At 27.8% G+C, this 17,818-nt stretch overlaps 1 protein-coding gene across 7 annotated transcripts in view; it reads right to left on the bottom strand.

Annotated features, from left to right (window-relative positions):
- Window positions 1-17,818, bottom strand: part of LOC129915428 (uncharacterized) — an 83,160-nt gene that overhangs the window by 28,721 nt on the left and 36,621 nt on the right. For 2 of the 7 annotated variants that reach the window (XM_055994961.1, XM_055994960.1), the window contains exon 3: window positions 3,611-3,827. The exons of the other annotated variants lie outside the window; for them this stretch is intronic. The gene's annotated coding sequence lies outside the window, so the exon portion shown is untranslated. The remainder of the gene's footprint in view (window positions 1-3,610; window positions 3,828-17,818) is intronic. 7 annotated transcript variants of the gene reach the window in all.

Below are 17,818 nucleotides of genomic sequence, written 5' to 3'. Positions count from 1 at the left end.
GTTGTTTTCATATAAACGGAATGGGGAAAAGGATGATTTATTGTTTGAGGAAGGAGAACGGTTGGACTTTGTTGTAATGGGGCCTTTTTGAAAGAATAATAAACATCAAAAATGAATTAAAAATCGTTCTTGGTTCATTTAAGAATTCTTGAATTAGAATTAGTGACTCTTTTTCATGAAAATCGATTAGAACAATGTCAATGCTTCCTTGCCTTTTGTTTTTTTTTGGCACTTACGAAAAATTTGATATGTTTTTATTTATTGTTGATGCCTATTCAACAAATTTTTTCTGCAAATTGAAAATAATTCAAAATCGAGTCATTTTCGATATCTATGCATGAAAGTTGTTTGCATCACAGATTTTGAAGTTTAGGCCTCAAAATATTGTTATTAGACAGTTGAATTTTTATTGGTTAGAAAAAATGTCCGTCAAGAATTTTTCATATAAATGTGAAATACTTCCTTTAAAATAGATGATGGATATATATTGTTGATTTTATGGTATGAAAATATTTTTAAACAAAATCGCTTTATATTAAAATGATGTTTGCACTCAACTATGTGAATAAATAAATACTGCTTAGTTATGCCATAAGTCTTCCAGGGACAAATTTTCTACGTTGTTTCAATTTTAATTTACAAATGTTCCATGTTAGTTTTTTCAACATTAAATCAACGTTTATAAGTTATTACATTTTACGTTGCATTTTTTCCCCATCGTAATAAGCCTAAATTATTAGCTCCATTTGGAGAATTTTACATTAATAGTACAAAAAATATGAACAAAAATAAATCATTCGAAGATTTCACAAATTTTTAGAACCACTTTTCGACCAAAGATATATTTGAGAAAACATTCTGGATGCATTCATTGAATTTTACTTCATATATCATATTTTTGGTTTATAACTTTTCAAATTATTCTTGAGAATTTTAATTTTAGTTTTGTTAAGACTTTAAAGATTTTGCTATATAATCTAAAAATGGGAAAACAAATTAAAAACTTTGTTTACAGAAAAACTTACACATACACCCCAGTGACCGCTTATATTTAAATTTTGACAATTAATTTAACAAATATTTACTTTGCCTTGCTTACTAAAAAATTTACATAATATTTTGACATTTCTGTGAGTTCAATGTCCTGTATTCCAAAATTCCACTGGTCCAAAATTATGTATTTTAAAATTCTGTTAATCCTATGATTTTCAAAATTCTGTAAAAATATCTAGATTTCTTGAATCTATTTTGATTGATTTAATTGTATGTCACTATTTTCATTTGGACACCCAGAAAAAACCAAAATGTGTTTGGAAAATTTTATAATCAACAATGTTAGTCATTTTTGTTATCTGAATAAATTTTTATATAAGATTTTCAAGCTTGAAACTATTATTCGAATTATGCCATTGAAAAAAAAAAATCTTGTAAATTAATTCTTAAACATAAGAACAGCTTAAAATGAGCTCCATTAGTAAAAAAAAAACTAATAACAGCTAAAAAAAAGTTACAATGAACAACAAAACTGTATCACATTTTTCAAAAAATCCTCTGATTTATGAACATTTGAAATGCATGGATTGTATGTACATAATATATGAAGATTTTTTATTTATTTTTTTTTTCGTTATTTAAGTTTTCTGTTTTTTTTTTTCTTCTTATGATTTTTTTTATCAATTTAATTATACCGTCTCGTACCGTTTGAAAAACTTTAATTTATCTTAACCAACTTGTCTGTGTTACAACTTATAATATATTAAGGGGAACGGGTCGTTATTCTGTATTCCTAAATTTGTATGACCAAAATTCTGTATATCCATAAAAAATTCTGTATGAACATAATTCTGTATTCCATTATTCTGCTTTTCTATTTTTCTGTATTTCAAAATTCTGTAAATCCAAAATTCTGTTTTCAAAATTCTCGAAATCCATTATTCTGCTTTTTGGAATTCTGTATATTCCAAACCTATACCTTTTTGTCTAAACTTTTAAACAATTTTTATTCAATTAACAAATTAAGTATAACAGTGTATAAAAGCTGTTCGGTAAAGCGAAACTTAAGGATTTATGTTCTACATAAAACCTCATGTGACAGTTTACGCAGAGGAAAAATTAAGGAATACGAAATTATGTTCTATATAAATATTTAAGTTTCGTTTCAGACCTTACAAAAAAGAGAAAAACAAATAAAAAATAACAAAAAAACAAAATGGTGAAATATGTATGAAGATTCTTAGCTAATTATTACTAGTATTTTGGTATTCAAGATATGTTATTTAAGTTCAATCCAATAGCTGTAAGTCATTTGCAAATAAATTGGGGAGGTACTTTACTTCAACATTTTCTTCAAAAAAATACCGAAAATCTGTACTTCAAAATTCTGTAAATGATAAAAGAAAAATTGTTTTGATAATTTACAGAATTTTGAAATCCAGAATTTTGTATTTACAGAATTTTAGAATACAGATTTTTGAATTTACAGAATTTTAAAATCCAGAGTTTTGAATTTACAGCATTTTAAAATACAGAATTTTGGAATACAGAATTTTGGAATCCGAATTTTGTCACATACAGAATTTCGACCCCAACCCTATAAGGATGCAAAAATAAATTAATTCATAATATTTTGAAAATTTACGTATAACTTCCGACACTTAATAGTATTAAGGCTAGGCGCACACATGCGATTTTGATCGCACGATTATTCAGTCGCAAATTAGATGACAACAATTTCAATGACTGTAGACACAATTTTCAAATTTTTAATCGCGGGAAGCATGTGTGTTCAGTTATTCACAGGCATTGAAATCCTTGTGATCCATTTTTGCGACTGAATAATCGCGCGACTAAAATCGCATGTGTGCGCCTAGCCTAAGTGTTGGAATTCGTCTATCTAAAAAAGTTTGGAGCATTTTGCATTTGATTCTTTTTGTGCTTTAACATTGTTATCAAATAAAATGTCTGTGTTAACAAACTGAAACCAAGCATGGACAACAACGGGCTTCAGAGTCTGATAGTAAATCCAACCCTGTCGGATTCGCCGTGGTGGTGTCAGCAATGGCTATAAAATTAAGATAGTCTATATAATCCAGTTCCACTTTGTAGTTGTCAAAAGCACGTGGATTTATTTGTTTTCACCTCTGTTTTGTGTAGAGTGGAGTAGAGAGTGGGTATTCTTCTGTTTTATAGCCGTAGTCGGTCGTTGTGTCCTCGAAAGTCGAAGACTAATTGCTTTTGTTAAATGTTTGTTTACACTTAGCCACCTCAGTTAGGCATATACACACATAGCATTTTTTTTGATTAACACAAACTTTAGAGAAAAATTCTATATATAAAACTTTTGCAACGAAAAAAATAAAATAAAAAAAAAAACACAAGAAATTAAATTTTAATTTCAAAACATTCCATTTAAAAAACAATTTCCGAAAAAAACAGAGACACAAAAGAATGCCAATTATTGTAAAAGCTAAAAGGGTTAAAACTGAAACAAAAGGGATGTATAGGGAACATATCATTCAAATTGAACAGAGAACTTTAATGTTTTTTTTGTTTTTTTTTTTGTATTTTTATGGAACATCAAAACACAGATAAAAATATATTGTATCCATACCTTTTATAAAAGGATATTGATTTCCAAATGTGGGGATTCTGCGCGATTTGAAGTAAAAGTTCTTGTTTTTTTTATTATTTCTTTTTTTCTGTTTTTTGAACTGATTTTTTTTTTTTAAGAGTTTGATGCTTATTACTTTATTTGCATGATGCTATCATGTTTAACCCATCAGATCAGTGTCGAAGTCTTTGCTGACGACTTTCAGTCAGTTTAGACACTGAAAAAATGCAAAAAACAAATTTTTTATTTTAAGGAAAAAAAATATGCATTAGTTTGTTGAAAAGCAAAGAATTTTATTGAGATATTAGTGAGACAATAATAAATGGCATTGAATTGAAATGTTATATTAAAATGAAATGAGTTTTGTTTGATTTCAAATTAATTTTTGATGAATTTCAGAAAGGAGGATGTTATTGAAATATTTTTTTTTTATTTGATTATTGGTTTTGAACATAATAAAATATTTTTGATTGAAATTTTGTGTTTCGGAAGGTAAACAAAGTTCTCCATGAAAAGGTTTTTTATTTTAAATAAAATAAAATAAAAATGCTTTTGATGATATTTTTCTTTTAAGTGAAAACTAATAATAATAAATTTCTGTTGAATAAAAGTTATTATTATTTGATTATTTCGAATAATAATAATCATTTAGTTCTTAAAATAGTATCATTTTAATAGACTATAATTTTTTTTTATTTATTCAAATTAAATAATATTGAGAGTTATCCCTGGCAAATCCATGTACAAGAGAAAAAGCTGTATTTAATGACTTATCATAAAATTAATGATTCGTTGTCATAACGATATAATAATAAAAATAAAAAAATATATAATATATGCGATGTTTTACACATGAATTTTATGATATTTTAAATCGATCGAATTTTGTATTTGTAACCAAAATGACATCTATTATTTTTGAGTTTATTTTGAAACCATAATTCAATGGCCATTTATTTTAATATTAAATCTGTGTAGCGAATATATGTACATATGTATGATAGTCGTGGTTTTCTAAAGTAGACAAATAAAGCTTTAATTCGAAATTCAATCCAGAGCAACATTAAGAGTAAAATTGTTGTTTTCCAATCCTGGTTGTGGTATCAGAATAATTGATGAGTTCAATAACTTTGACGTCATCAAATGCCTTCGACAACCTTCAAAAATATATTGTTCTAAAACACCATTTGCTTTTATCTTAAATAAATACGAAAGGCAACTATTCAATTAAAAAATGACCGTCGCACAGAGGAGTATTCGACCTCAAAATCCGGTCAAAAATATTTTTAATGTTTTTCTTATTGGAATTGTCCTTAAGTATTGTTTTATAACTTAAAATGTATTTAAAAGTCACACTGAAAAAAATTTTCGGGTTAGTTAAAAAAAAAATGTAATTAAGTAATTTTTTTTTTCAATTTTATTTAATTCATATTATTAATTTTTACATGAAATTTTTAAATATTGTTAATATTTCAGGTTGAAGAAAACAAAAATTTGAAAATAAGTAGTTTTTTAAGCAACAAAAGCCAATTTTACTAAAAATACATCGAGACTAAAAAACTCCATTAAAAAAAAAGGTGGAAATATGTGGAAATTTTTTTTATGTGCATGAGATGACAAAGATGTACAGTTAATTATATAAGAAAAATTTTCGCTCGATCGTACCCGAGACTACAACAAAAACACTTTTTTTTTCTGCCGCAAATTTCATTAATTTTCACTTTTTTCTATGCACTCTCGTCATCTCGATTTTTAATATATTTTCAATGGAATATATGGAAATTTCTGTATATAAAATAAGCTTTTGTGACGTGAGCTTATAAAATCGACTAGATTTAGACTAAGATCTTGGGAATTAGGGGGTCAACAGTTATTATTTGAAACCGGTTTTAGTTAGCATGGGTATTGAGGAATGCGAAAAGCAAAAAATAACGGGTCGAATGCGATTTTTATTTTTTTCACTTATGACCGGATTTTGGGGTCGAATACTCCTCTGTGCGTCGGTTAAATGAAACAATTCTACACTTAACTATTGAAAACTTACTTTTGGACGATTTAAAAATTCAAGAAAAAGGACATGATAAGATAAAATTCAAGAATCACAGCTTGAAGTTGAATGAATGTATGCATTCAATGTGAAGTTTGAATTTTTTTTGATCTAGTGTCAAAAAAATTGTTTTTATTGGTAATTTGGTTGTAAAGACATCATTTTTTTAACATTTTTGTGGATTTGGATGTGTATTAGGGTGGGTCAAAAAAAATCTAAATTCACGTTTTTGATTTTGTGCTCCAAAAAATCGATTGCTAGACACTTATAAAATATACACACCAAATATGAACTCTTTATATTAATGGGAAAGTCTTTCGCTTCGCAATTTTCCAATTTTACATCAAGTTTCTACTAGAAAAAAATCATTCTTTTATTAATTGACTTCTTAGCAAATTTCTTTACATAATCTTTTAGGAAATTGAACGCTCTACAAAAAAGGTTTTTTTGTTTATCTAACCGTTTAATAGATATTTGAGGTCCAAAAATCGAGAAAATCTTTAAAAAATCGTTTTTTGTTCTTAATTTTGTAACAAATTGAAAAATTATAATAATCAAACGCGCAAGACATATTCTTGTAGGAAACAGATTGCTCCACAAAAAAGGTTCAGTTAACTTTTTCATTAATCTAACCATTCTAAAGATATTCGAGGTCAAAGTTAAAATAAATTATAAATACCTAAATTTTTTACTTTTAAAATTTTTCCAGTTTACTGAAAATTTATTATTTTCAAACAAGCAAGATGTATTCTTGTAGGAGCTTAAACGTTCTACAAAAAATTAGTTGGCATCAAATTGATTGCTTTAACCGTTTAGAAGATATTCGTATCCAAATCACAATGCATACGGGTCATAAGAAAACTATTGAAATCAGTGGGCATTAAATTAGATACGAATATCTTCTGAAAGAAGAAAGATACAAAACGTAAAAGAAAAAATAGATTTTTGTGAAGTGATCCAATCGGGTATGGTTTTTTTTTTGTAATTTTACTGCCGAAACCTAATATCGTAATTAGTGTTTTGTGGAAACAATTTCAGAGCTAATTCTTTTAAATGTTGTTTTTCTTATTAAATATATATTATTATTCTTCAAATGAAATAGGTTTTAAATAGAAAAAAAAAAAATGTGAATTTTGGTAATCTTAAGGGGGGCCGGAGATAGAACACAAAAAAAGCTTTGAAATTCAAGAGTTTCCTGTATTCGGTACCCTTTTATTGATAAAAGTTTAAAAAATGGGGAAAAATAAATACATTTTTCAATCATTTGATGTTATAACTTATTAACAATCAAAATTGTTTCTAAATTCTTAATTCACAAAAATTTAAACAAAAAACATTCAATTTATTTAAGCTTGACCTAATAAAGTCAGTGGCCGGAAATGGGACACTAGATGGCCGAAAATAGGAAACAAAGGCCGGATTTAGGAGAATCGGACTTTTTTATACAAAAACTTGAATAAAATATTGTGGGGAACTATTATTAACTTTTTTTTTATCCATACCGAATAATTAATAAATAAAGTACATTTTATTTCAAGAATTATTCGAAAATGCTGATATTTGACGTTTCTGTGCTTTATTTTATGAGACAGAATCCTTCAGGGGCCGGCTACTATTTGTTCGAAGTTCGGTTCAATCTTCAGTGGAAGATTGCAACTGGCTATTTCATCTGAATACTGTTTTAAGAAATAGGGAAAAGACAATGAGGTACATGAAAAAATACGCTAGTGGTCGAAAGACGCAATTGTTTAAATAATCGATTTTTCATCTATCATTTAGGAGCCTAATTTTGTACTCTGTCTATGAAATCCAAATTCGATAACGGAGCACCCACCCAGATGTGAAAACTTTCCTCAAGTTTAGGACGATGCATTTCTATATATTAAGAATAGATTCAGAAAATGGGAGGAATTTCAAACCTTCGGAGGAAACCTAAAGATATCGCAGCGTTTTTATCGACATCGATATGTTATCATTCTACAAGTGGTGTAACAATAATACTAGAGTATAGAAAGTATAAGTTTAAGACAGAAGATCCTTAATAAAAATGAAAAAAAAGTAGGAGAATGAAAGAAGCCTTTATTTAAAACCATCAAATACGACTTTTATTGAGGTAATTTCTAATCCAACGAAGAATTGCTTTATAGGTAACGATGAACTTGGAAAAAATGGACGTTAGGGTAATCGGTAATAAGAGGTTGAGGAAGAATCTCCTTTACCTCGTGATTTGATATAAAAAAACCGAAAAAATTAATCACAAAATGCAGAACTTTGAAAAACTAAATTTTGAAATCAAAAATTTTTTTTAAAGAGTTTTGACTCCAACCCAAAAATTAATTATAGAGGTGAGGAAGAAAATCAAACAAGCAGAATTCTTGAGATATCAAGTAAAACTTGCAATTAGTAATAGGAAACCTTAATGGACTTCAGTATATGCAGAGTACAAAATATGTACTCTTGCCCTGGACTGAGGACAAAATTCTACTCTGCTTTAAAAATTCTGTTTTTTTTTTTTAAATTCTGTTTTTCATAATTTTGTTTTTAAAAGTTTGCAATAGTTTAAAAAAAAGTTAAAAGATATTGCAAGAAAGTCAGTCTACGCAATTTGGAAAATATTTGCTACAATAAAACAACAAACATTTATTAAAGTAGGTACTAAATTTCAATATAATTAGTGGCAAAATTACACCTCATTATTTATGAAATGTACATATTTTCGTTTACTAAGCAGAATTTTTTTTTCAAATAAGTGCTGAAAGAATTTTAAAAAGCAGAATTTTGAAAGCCAGAGTTTGGAAGTTAAAATTTTCTCCTAATTGGATATTGCAATTAAAATCACTACTAGGAAATCAGTCGAAAAAAAACATGGTTGTGGTGTTATTACTGAAAAAAATTTCCAAAAACGTAAAAGCAAATAAATAAATACAAACAAATAATCAATTCTACTATATTTTGGCGCCATTTCTCCAACAAGACCTAACCAATTTTTTAGCAGACAAGAGTCCTAAAATATAAAATCAACAAAAACATTAATAAAATTAAAATACAAAAAAAAACTGAAAACCAAATTCAATCATCTGTTTTTTTTTTTTTTTATTAAATTTAATGAATAAAAGGTGAGTTTCATTTCACATAAAGTGATAAAGTGCTAATGAATTAGAGATAAAATATCTTCCCGTGGTTTAACATCGAGGGTGGGCGTTTTGTGTTTTTTCTCTAAATCAACTAACCAGTACCAGCGAGTATATTTTTTTTTTCTAGTTTGCTCCAGTTTGTCATGTTTTTTTTTTTCGTTTTGTGTGTTTTTGTGTTCATTTAGTAAGAATTTCCTATTCTCTAGGTCTCCATCTGTCTGACACATCAATCAAATGTCATTTTGTTATTTTCTATTTTTTTTTGTTTGTGTGTTTTTCAGTTACGAGATCGCCTATCCTCAAAAACAAGCAAAATTAAAAAAAAAAAAAAAAAAAAAAACTAAAAATTCTAAAATAACTTTCAACTTCTGACGCACTATTCCGTATATTTCGAACATATGAATGCGGTTATTGTGGTTGTGTGGTGGAACCAAAATTCGACTTTATTCCAACCAAACATTGTGAATATATGATATTTGGAAACAAAAACAGTTCTAAAATCCAAATTACTACTTGCAAAGTACTGTGACTTGCTTCCGAGGTTGAAATTAGTCTTTTCTCTTGTCCCAAAAGCTTTCCGTCAATATTATCTATGTTCTGTTTTTAATTATAACTGATTTTGTCGCCTCTACTTGGCAAAGGTACAAAGTATTTTGTGTATATTCTTCTTGTTTTAATATTTAATTTGAAACATTTGTTGATCGTTGGACCGTAATTATTTTGTGTATAGGTATGATTTTACCGCAGAACATATGGTGCCACAAAACTCATCATAAAACAAAACTAACGTTTGATATTTCATATAGGGTTCTGGTTCTTCTTTCCAGCCTTTTCGACATAAACATATATCATTTCTTATGATTCGGTTCAAGGTCTAGTAAGAATGTTGCATAAGCATCGTTGAAAGAGAAAAACCGAGGCACTCATGAGCACGAGTCACTCCTTAAAAATAATAATAAAAACCATGGACAAAAAAAATATTTTGGATCCAATTCCACAACCTACTTCACTGCGCAACCTGTCACCAAAGGTTGCGCTAAAATAAAATCTAATTAAAAATGAAATGGAAGTCAAGAATAGCAACCACGCATAGAATTCGTGTGTGTGATGTTATTTATATATTTTTGTATGTTTTTTTTTTCTAACAAAATTAAATATAAGATTTTTTTTTTGTTTGGAGGCAGAGAAGCTTTTAAAATCATATAAAACAATTAACAGCTGATTGTCAACTCGCTTGTTTGTGAGATGTTTTTTTTTTCTATCATTTTGTTGTTGCGTCGTGTTGCAAGCAAGCAGGAACTATTGTTGGAATGGAGAGATGATAAATTTTATGAGTTTAGTTTCTATATATTTTTTCTTTCATGAAACAATGCAATTTATAGAATGAGTATATTTTTATTTATAATTTTTTGAGTTATGAGATTAGCGCTATATTCATTTTCATGGAGGAAGAGAATGCGCAGTTTTTATTTTTTTCAAGAACATTTCGCCGAGTCAAGGACAATATAGTTTTGATACAAATTTATTTTGTTTTTAAATTGAAATTAAATCATTGGGAGATAAAAGTGCATGGGTGGTAAGCGTTGAGTTATGATTGAACGAATATTTTTAAAGTATTTACTATAAATTATCAAGTGTATGTTATTAAAGATAGGGGGAACCGGAACATATTAATGTTTTCTGCTGAATAACTAAAGGATTGAGGAATAACCATAAGTGAATTTGTATCCTTTTTCGTTCTACTTCTGTAACATCTTTGAAGCACGAGCAAGGCGTTATCAATGCTTTTCACTCTTCAAAAGCATCCGCTAGACTTTTTGCTTAGATATATCGCGAAAAGTGAGAATTTAAATTTCTATCCTTTTGCGTTAACACATTCAGAACCTATCCTAAATAAATGGTTTTTTTTTTTTGATTTTTCAAGCTTGTTAATGTGTTCATTGTTAACAAAAATATAGTTAACCCTCTGTCGGCACACGGGTGCGAATTTGGCAGAACAAAAATAAAAAGTGGTCACAAAAAAGTGTCTTTGTAAGGGTGAAAATAAATTTTTTTTGGAATTGCAAATACAATATTCGAATTCCTTGGAAAATTCTACATTAATTTCATGTATGATTCTCTATAAAATAGTGAGACCGAAAAATGTTCCAGCGACATGAAAAAGTATAAACCGAATTTGCAAAAAAGAGGTGTGCCTACAGAGGGTTAAATATTAAATTTTACACCAATTTTCAGTTTTTTTAATAATTGTTTGGACAAGGAAATGTAGAGGCTCCAACGATACAAATACAAATAATATTAACGGTGCCTATCATAGAATTAATTTTTAAATTCTGAATTTCTCCAAATAGCACAGGTAAAATCGGAATTAAAAAAATTGATACCCTTATAAAACTTGGCAAAAAGTTTGCTTGTGATAAGAACAAAGGATCAAAAATTCTATTAAAAAATTGGGTAGAAGGGTGTTTTTTTTCTGGGAAAAGAAAGGTATCATAACAGCTGACATAAATTTTGTTAATTTTTTAAACTTGGCCAAAAAGATTTGTTTGTTATAAGAAATAAGATTCTACAGAGTCTACAAAACTATCTTGAGTGAAAGGGTTTTTTTTTGTGAAGAAACGATGAATAATGTTACCCGAATGAAAATTGGTACAAATGTTTCATATATAACAGAAACAAAAAATCTAAACTGACTATAAAAATATTTTAGGTGAAATTGTATTATTTATGTGTATAGAAAATGTTGGTGTATTAGAAAATCTAAGTAATAATAGTAGTATCCTATTGAAACTCAGAAATTTAGTTATTTTTTAGATTCGAAGCAAGTGAAATCAAAATTGATGGGCCACCCTAATAAAATTTGGATTTAAAGCGATAATAAAGAGTTTTCATAAAACAGAAAGGGTGTTTTTTTTTCGATTTTTTTGTATTTGGTCTTAAAAAGCCAATGACTCTTTAATTTTTTGTTTTGATGACAAATCGAGTGTTCTTAAATTCTTAGACGTTATACACAAATTCATTGGCTTTTTAGGACCAATTAACAGATTTTACTGTCTCTTTGAAATAAACACCCTTCCACTTTAAACATACCTAATTTTTTTTATATACTTTTTTATTATTAGTTTTTATCCCCAAAGTTTCATGACGGCAACAATTTTTTTTTTGTACTTGCTGATTTTTGTACCTACTATTTTAACTGTGCTAGAAATTGTGTTTACAAAAGCATTTTTATAGTTTCACAAAAAAATAAAAAACAATAAAATAAAGAAAGAAAAGCAATGTTTATATTTTTGAAAACTGTTTTTTTTTTTTTTTTTGAAAAACAAATTTTAAAAACAGGACATTGATTTTTTTTGAAATTTTGGTGTTTGGTAATGATTAATACTAAATTCGATATGGTATAACAATTTTATTTTAATTTTTTTTTTAATTATTTATTTATTATTTCATTTTTTTGATTTTGATTTTGAAATTTTTCCTAAAAATCAAATCGGTTACCTTTTTTGGAACTGAACTCAATTCAGACATTGTTTTTGTTTTTTCTTTTGAATAACGAATTTCAAGATATTTCAACATTTTTTTTTTCAATGTAAATTTATCAAACTTTTATATAAAGAGCAAGTTTGTGGGACCCAATCGTGCAGTTATTTTTTTTTTTTTTAACTTTAGTTTTAGTAGTTGATTAAAAACTGCTAAAATTGGAAAAAATATTTTTTTAATATTAAACATTTGTCAAGCATGTTGAAAGAAGAAATCAAGTGAAGTGCTTTAAAAAAAAACATGTTCTTCAAACAATTTAGAAAAAATTAAGCACATGATTATTCATGACTAGATTTCCAAAAAAATATCCTAGGACAAAATCATTCAAGGCAAAGTATCTCAGTTATTATTTGCGACATCTAGCATCTACTTAAATTCCTGCTCAAAAAAATCTTCATTCACGTAAAACTTAAAATGCAAACTAGAAACTTAAACGAGGACATTTATTTGCCTTCTTTTAACTCACCCAATCCCCTTTTATGCTACCACGTCACGAATATAAGTATGTGTACATAATACAAAAGAGAAGAACAAAAAAAAAACTAAATATGTATATAAAAGAAATTTGACCCATAAATGGAGCTAATAAATACCATATACTATGTATACTTTATCCACTGGACTCATGCCTGCCAGCACTGATAAAGTCATCGTTACGCTAAACTGTTTAAACGTACGTGACCCGACTATGAAAATGACGATTGTGTCACATTCGTTATGGATCCATTTAATGCCCTGCAGGGTATTTCATTATCTATACACGTGTATTTGTGTCCTTCGTGTATACATTTACTGTTTACCTACATATGTACGAATATATGTATGTACCTTCATAATAATATCCTTATTTGATGACGACATCACCTTTATGTGGTGCATTTCATTTCTTTAACAAATAAAACCGCCCAGGGAATATTGTTGGAGTATAATATTCTCGTAAATTTATCGCTGACCTATTCGCAATTTTCTTTCTATTGAAAATCAGTGAAACGTGTATAGATTTTAATTTATTGCGGTTTCCACAAATAACAACTACAACAAAAAAAAAAATATATAGAAAAGTCCTTGCACGTTCTACAATGTGTAGTCATTTTTTTAATCTTTTTCTATAGCACAAGTATTGGTTTCATGAACCTATTTAAAAAAAAGTGTATTCACAGGTTTTATTCAATCATATCATTACGACAAGGAGGGAACTCAACACATATAGGTTATTACAGGTTGTACGTTAATCTTTAGATATCCTTAAAAAAAAAACAGTAAAATTGGGAAACGCATAACTGTAACGAAATTTTAAGTTAAAATTTTACTGTGCGATTTCTGAAATTTGAATATTGTAATTCAAAAAAAGTACCGTGATTCCCAATAAATAAAAATTCTTGAAACTGAAAGAAGTCATAAACTATTGTTTTGAAAAGGTAAATTCATTTTTGAATGTGTTGGAAGTCTAATTTAAAATATCTATAACTTCCAAAGGATAAAGTATTTTAATATTAGAATAAAGATTACAGAGTATTGGCTTGAAATCTTCCTAAGGCTAAAATTAATATCAACAGATCAAATTGATAATAACCTGTTACAAAGCTTTCTTTGTTGTTAACCCATTTCCGACTAACGTTGCGTTTTCGCAACGTCATGTTTGAAGACTTCTGAAACCTAACTGATTATAATTTAAAATAAACTAAAAATAGATTTTGAAAGACAGTTCAATTATCTAATCGACCTGTTTTTGGATTTTGTTGTGAAAAAAATTTTTCGTGCTTTTTTAGGACTTTCAAAATTCGAGCTCCTGAAAAATTTGAGGTAGAATTTTTGAACGCAATTTGTCATTTTGTTTTCAACAATTTTTCAATGCTTAGTGTATTTATATCTAGTTCATTTCTTCATGAAAATATTCAAATAAAACTGATTTATATTCTATGTAAGAAATTAGTTTAAAAATAATTTTGATAAGGTCCATTTTCGGTGAGCGCTGCGAAAACGCAACATGAATTTTCCGGAAAACCAGAAAATTTTTTTTTCACATTTCTTCTAATTAGATTAAAAACAATAAGTGTGTAAAATTTCAAGTTTCTAAGTCAACTATAACTGGTAGCCTCCGGAAATGGGTTAATAACTTATTTCAAAGATCAATGAGAATGATTTTTTGACAACGTTTGAAAAACAAACGTCTCCATGTGTAACTACATAAAACAGTATTATCATTCAAAAATGTGTGCAGTTCTGACTACAAGTCTCAAACAGGATCTGAGTGTCTTTCTTCTCGGAGAAAAATTTTTTTGCATTTTTACTCTAACCAAAACTAGTAACAAAAACGAATTTTGAAAAAGGTTCACCATGGCGTATACGTATTTTTTTTTTAATTCTTTTTCAATTAGATCCAACAAATATCAATGGATTATAAAAAATATAGAAGTTATTTGGTCACCCATGGAAAAAAGAGTTTTTTATCATCCAGAAAATAATGTTTCTCCTCTGTTTTATACTTTGATAAAAATGACACTTGATTTCGATAAAAAAAAAGCTGATTCTACTGTTAGGACAATAAACCAATCAGAGATAACGATTTTAGTAAAGCGGAAAGAACGGAGCTTTCAAGGGCAACAACAGACACCTACCTTACCTTTTTTCGCGTTTATATCATAATAAATACTTTCAATATGTTCGTTTCTGTTCGTTGGAGGAAGTGTGAATTAACTACACTCATTAAGAGATAATTGAAAGTATTTTTTTGCGCCTCGCATGAGAAGGAAGTTTAATTTAGTAAAGAGATTGTAGATCAATTAAGTAGGAACTAGGTACCGCAGAAAGCTTTAGATTCTAGGAAATTCTTTCCCTGCACCGAACTTTAAGCAATAGTATATCTCTATATCTGCACGCATAACTTCCATAAAACTTATGCCACATCTTTGACATTGTTGGCAAAATATCGACGGTTAAACTTCATAACCTCGTAGGTCGTTTTTGCAAGTTTTTCAGAAATCAAAAAACAAAATGTTGTGTTTCTTGTTTTTGTATGTTATCTATCAATACGAGTGTTTGAATTTTGTCATTCCTGAAAAATGTTCAGAACAACATTGTTAAGCTGAATATACCAAAAGATAGCTCTGAATTTTCTGAATTGTTTGCATTAATAATATTTTTTCGAATTTTTAGACTTACGAGGTTATGGAGTTTAACCGTCGATATATAAACAAATTTAAAATGATGGCAATGAACAATATGATTGACTTTAAAGCAATTGAAATAAACAAAAAATAGAAATTTATATACAAACGAAAAAAATTAAACTTCATAAATTCAAATTTGAATTTCTTTAGTTTTATCGAATTAATTAGGAAATTATACCTCAACAAAATTTTGTAAAGGTGAGTAATTTCTGTTTTTCGTCCCTTCTATAAAAAAATTGTATTTCACTAATGTTGTTTTAACAATCATCGATTCAAAAATGTGCATTAAAAAATCAAGAAAAATCAATGGTCACTGTGGCGTATACGTGTTTTTTTTCATCTTATATTCTTTTCATATATATTTTGTAAAAATTTTAAAAAAAAGGTATTAGGGAATAAAATCGTTTAAATTAAATCATTGCTGCTATTAATGATGAATCTTTAACATAATTTTTAAATAGCACCAATATTTCCTTAAGATATGAAATCCCTCTACACGACGACGGGTTTTTCAAGAATTTTTTTTGGAAAACTGAAAGCATTAATTAAAATTTGGAAAAATACATGATATTATTGACATCATGAAGTGTTAACACAATTTTTTTGAAGTAATAAAAAAACAAAATGGCGGCTCTACAGCCGTTTAAAGTTGATGCCTCGCGTTTGCGCCGTGCAATGCCCAGGTCCAGTTAATTATTTATAATCAAAAGAGAAATTTTTTTCCATTAAAATAAATTTATACGCATTGCATGAACCTAAATTTAGCAAAAAAAGTGTAAAATAAAAATTAGAGACCAAAAAAACGAAAAAACACAATGTTTTTTTATAAACAAATTGTTAAAAAAAATATTTATTGTAAAAATTATATTAAACTTTTAGGTTCCTGCAATGACAAATAATTTAACGAGTAATTTGCACTTTATTTCAAGTCGATAGCTTTAATAGTTTTTGAGTTACGTTGCACGGCTCGGAAAAAAACGTGTTTCGAGAAAAATTCGTTTAAAGTTTTCATTTTTGTACTGTGGTAGGCTCGGGACGCATGGGTTTCAGGACTATCTGGGTACTTTGAAGCTTAATTTAAGGCTAAGACCACTAAAATAGTTTCTTCGGTTGATAAATGATTTGTTTAGGCAAAATATTAATAATGCAAAAATAAAAAAATCCAAAGGATTTCCCCCTTAAAGTAAAATATTTCTTCTTAAGAAGGGTAAAAATGAATTATTTTTTAAGTATTGGATCAAGATGACAATAACATTTTCTTTTTAAAAATTCTAGCACAGGAAACTAAATCCGATTGATTTATGAAGGAATGCCAAAAAAGCAGTACCTGGATAGATAGTTGAAAATATTTTGCACTTAAATTCTCTTATCAAGTGCTACGTAATTCAGATAATGCTGATAAAACCTACTATTTTACTGAAAATATTGTATCACAGAATTTAAATTGACTGAATTTAAACCATTGAACGTTCAACATAACTCTAATCTAGTGATAGTTTTATCCGATCACTTTTTGTAGCACATTATTATAATTAAAGTTGTTAATTATTTATCGTTTAAAAGTTGGTATCTGCAAGCAGACAGCAATTACAAGTCATTGTGTTCTTGAAAAAAAAAAAAAAAATTGAGTCAGAAACTAGAAGTTTATCTGCAAATTAGAAAAAATCTAAATGTCCAAGCTAGGCCCTACTCTTTTGACAGACCATTTAAAAAAATCTACTAAACCTTTTTCAATATCAATTTTGAGCCTAAGGGCATTTATAATAAAGTATTGAGCTTAGATAAAATCAACGAAGTAGTAAAGGCGAACAAAATGACTGATTGAAAAATTAGCGGATTTTTTGTAACTAAAGAACCAGCGAACTAATCAACAGGCTTACCATGCAATTCAACAAGATGTTAGAAACTGGCCAGATTCCACGGGAATTTATTTAATGAATAATATTATTTTTCCGATTAAAAAAAAAGGAAGCTTGTTTGTGATATCCAATTTTATAGAAGAATATCCTTTTTAAATTCTTATTATAAAATATTTATAGGTATTCTGCAAATGTGTCTCAATAAAATGAATGTAAGACAACAAAGTTGTTGAAAAATTTTCAGAAATGTCTTAGACCTAACTACTCGATCTGATTGCTGAAACGTACATATTTATTGGAAAAAGGAGTAAAATAAAATAAGAGAATGCCAAAGGATTAAATTCAGGATTTTCTAGGTCTTTTCGTAAATTAAGATTTAAGCAGTTTAAGTTTTCTCGTTACGTTACGTAACGAGTTAATCAAATTGCCAAAAATGTTTTAACGTTCACTTCAGAAAA

The sequence above is a fragment of the Episyrphus balteatus genome, chromosome 3, assembly GCF_945859705.1.
Source record: "Episyrphus balteatus chromosome 3, idEpiBalt1.1, whole genome shotgun sequence".
Taxonomy (NCBI): Eukaryota; Metazoa; Arthropoda; class Insecta; order Diptera; family Syrphidae; genus Episyrphus; species Episyrphus balteatus.
The sequence above is the reverse complement of the archived record's forward strand: the minus strand, read 5'-3'. Positions and strand labels throughout refer to the sequence as shown.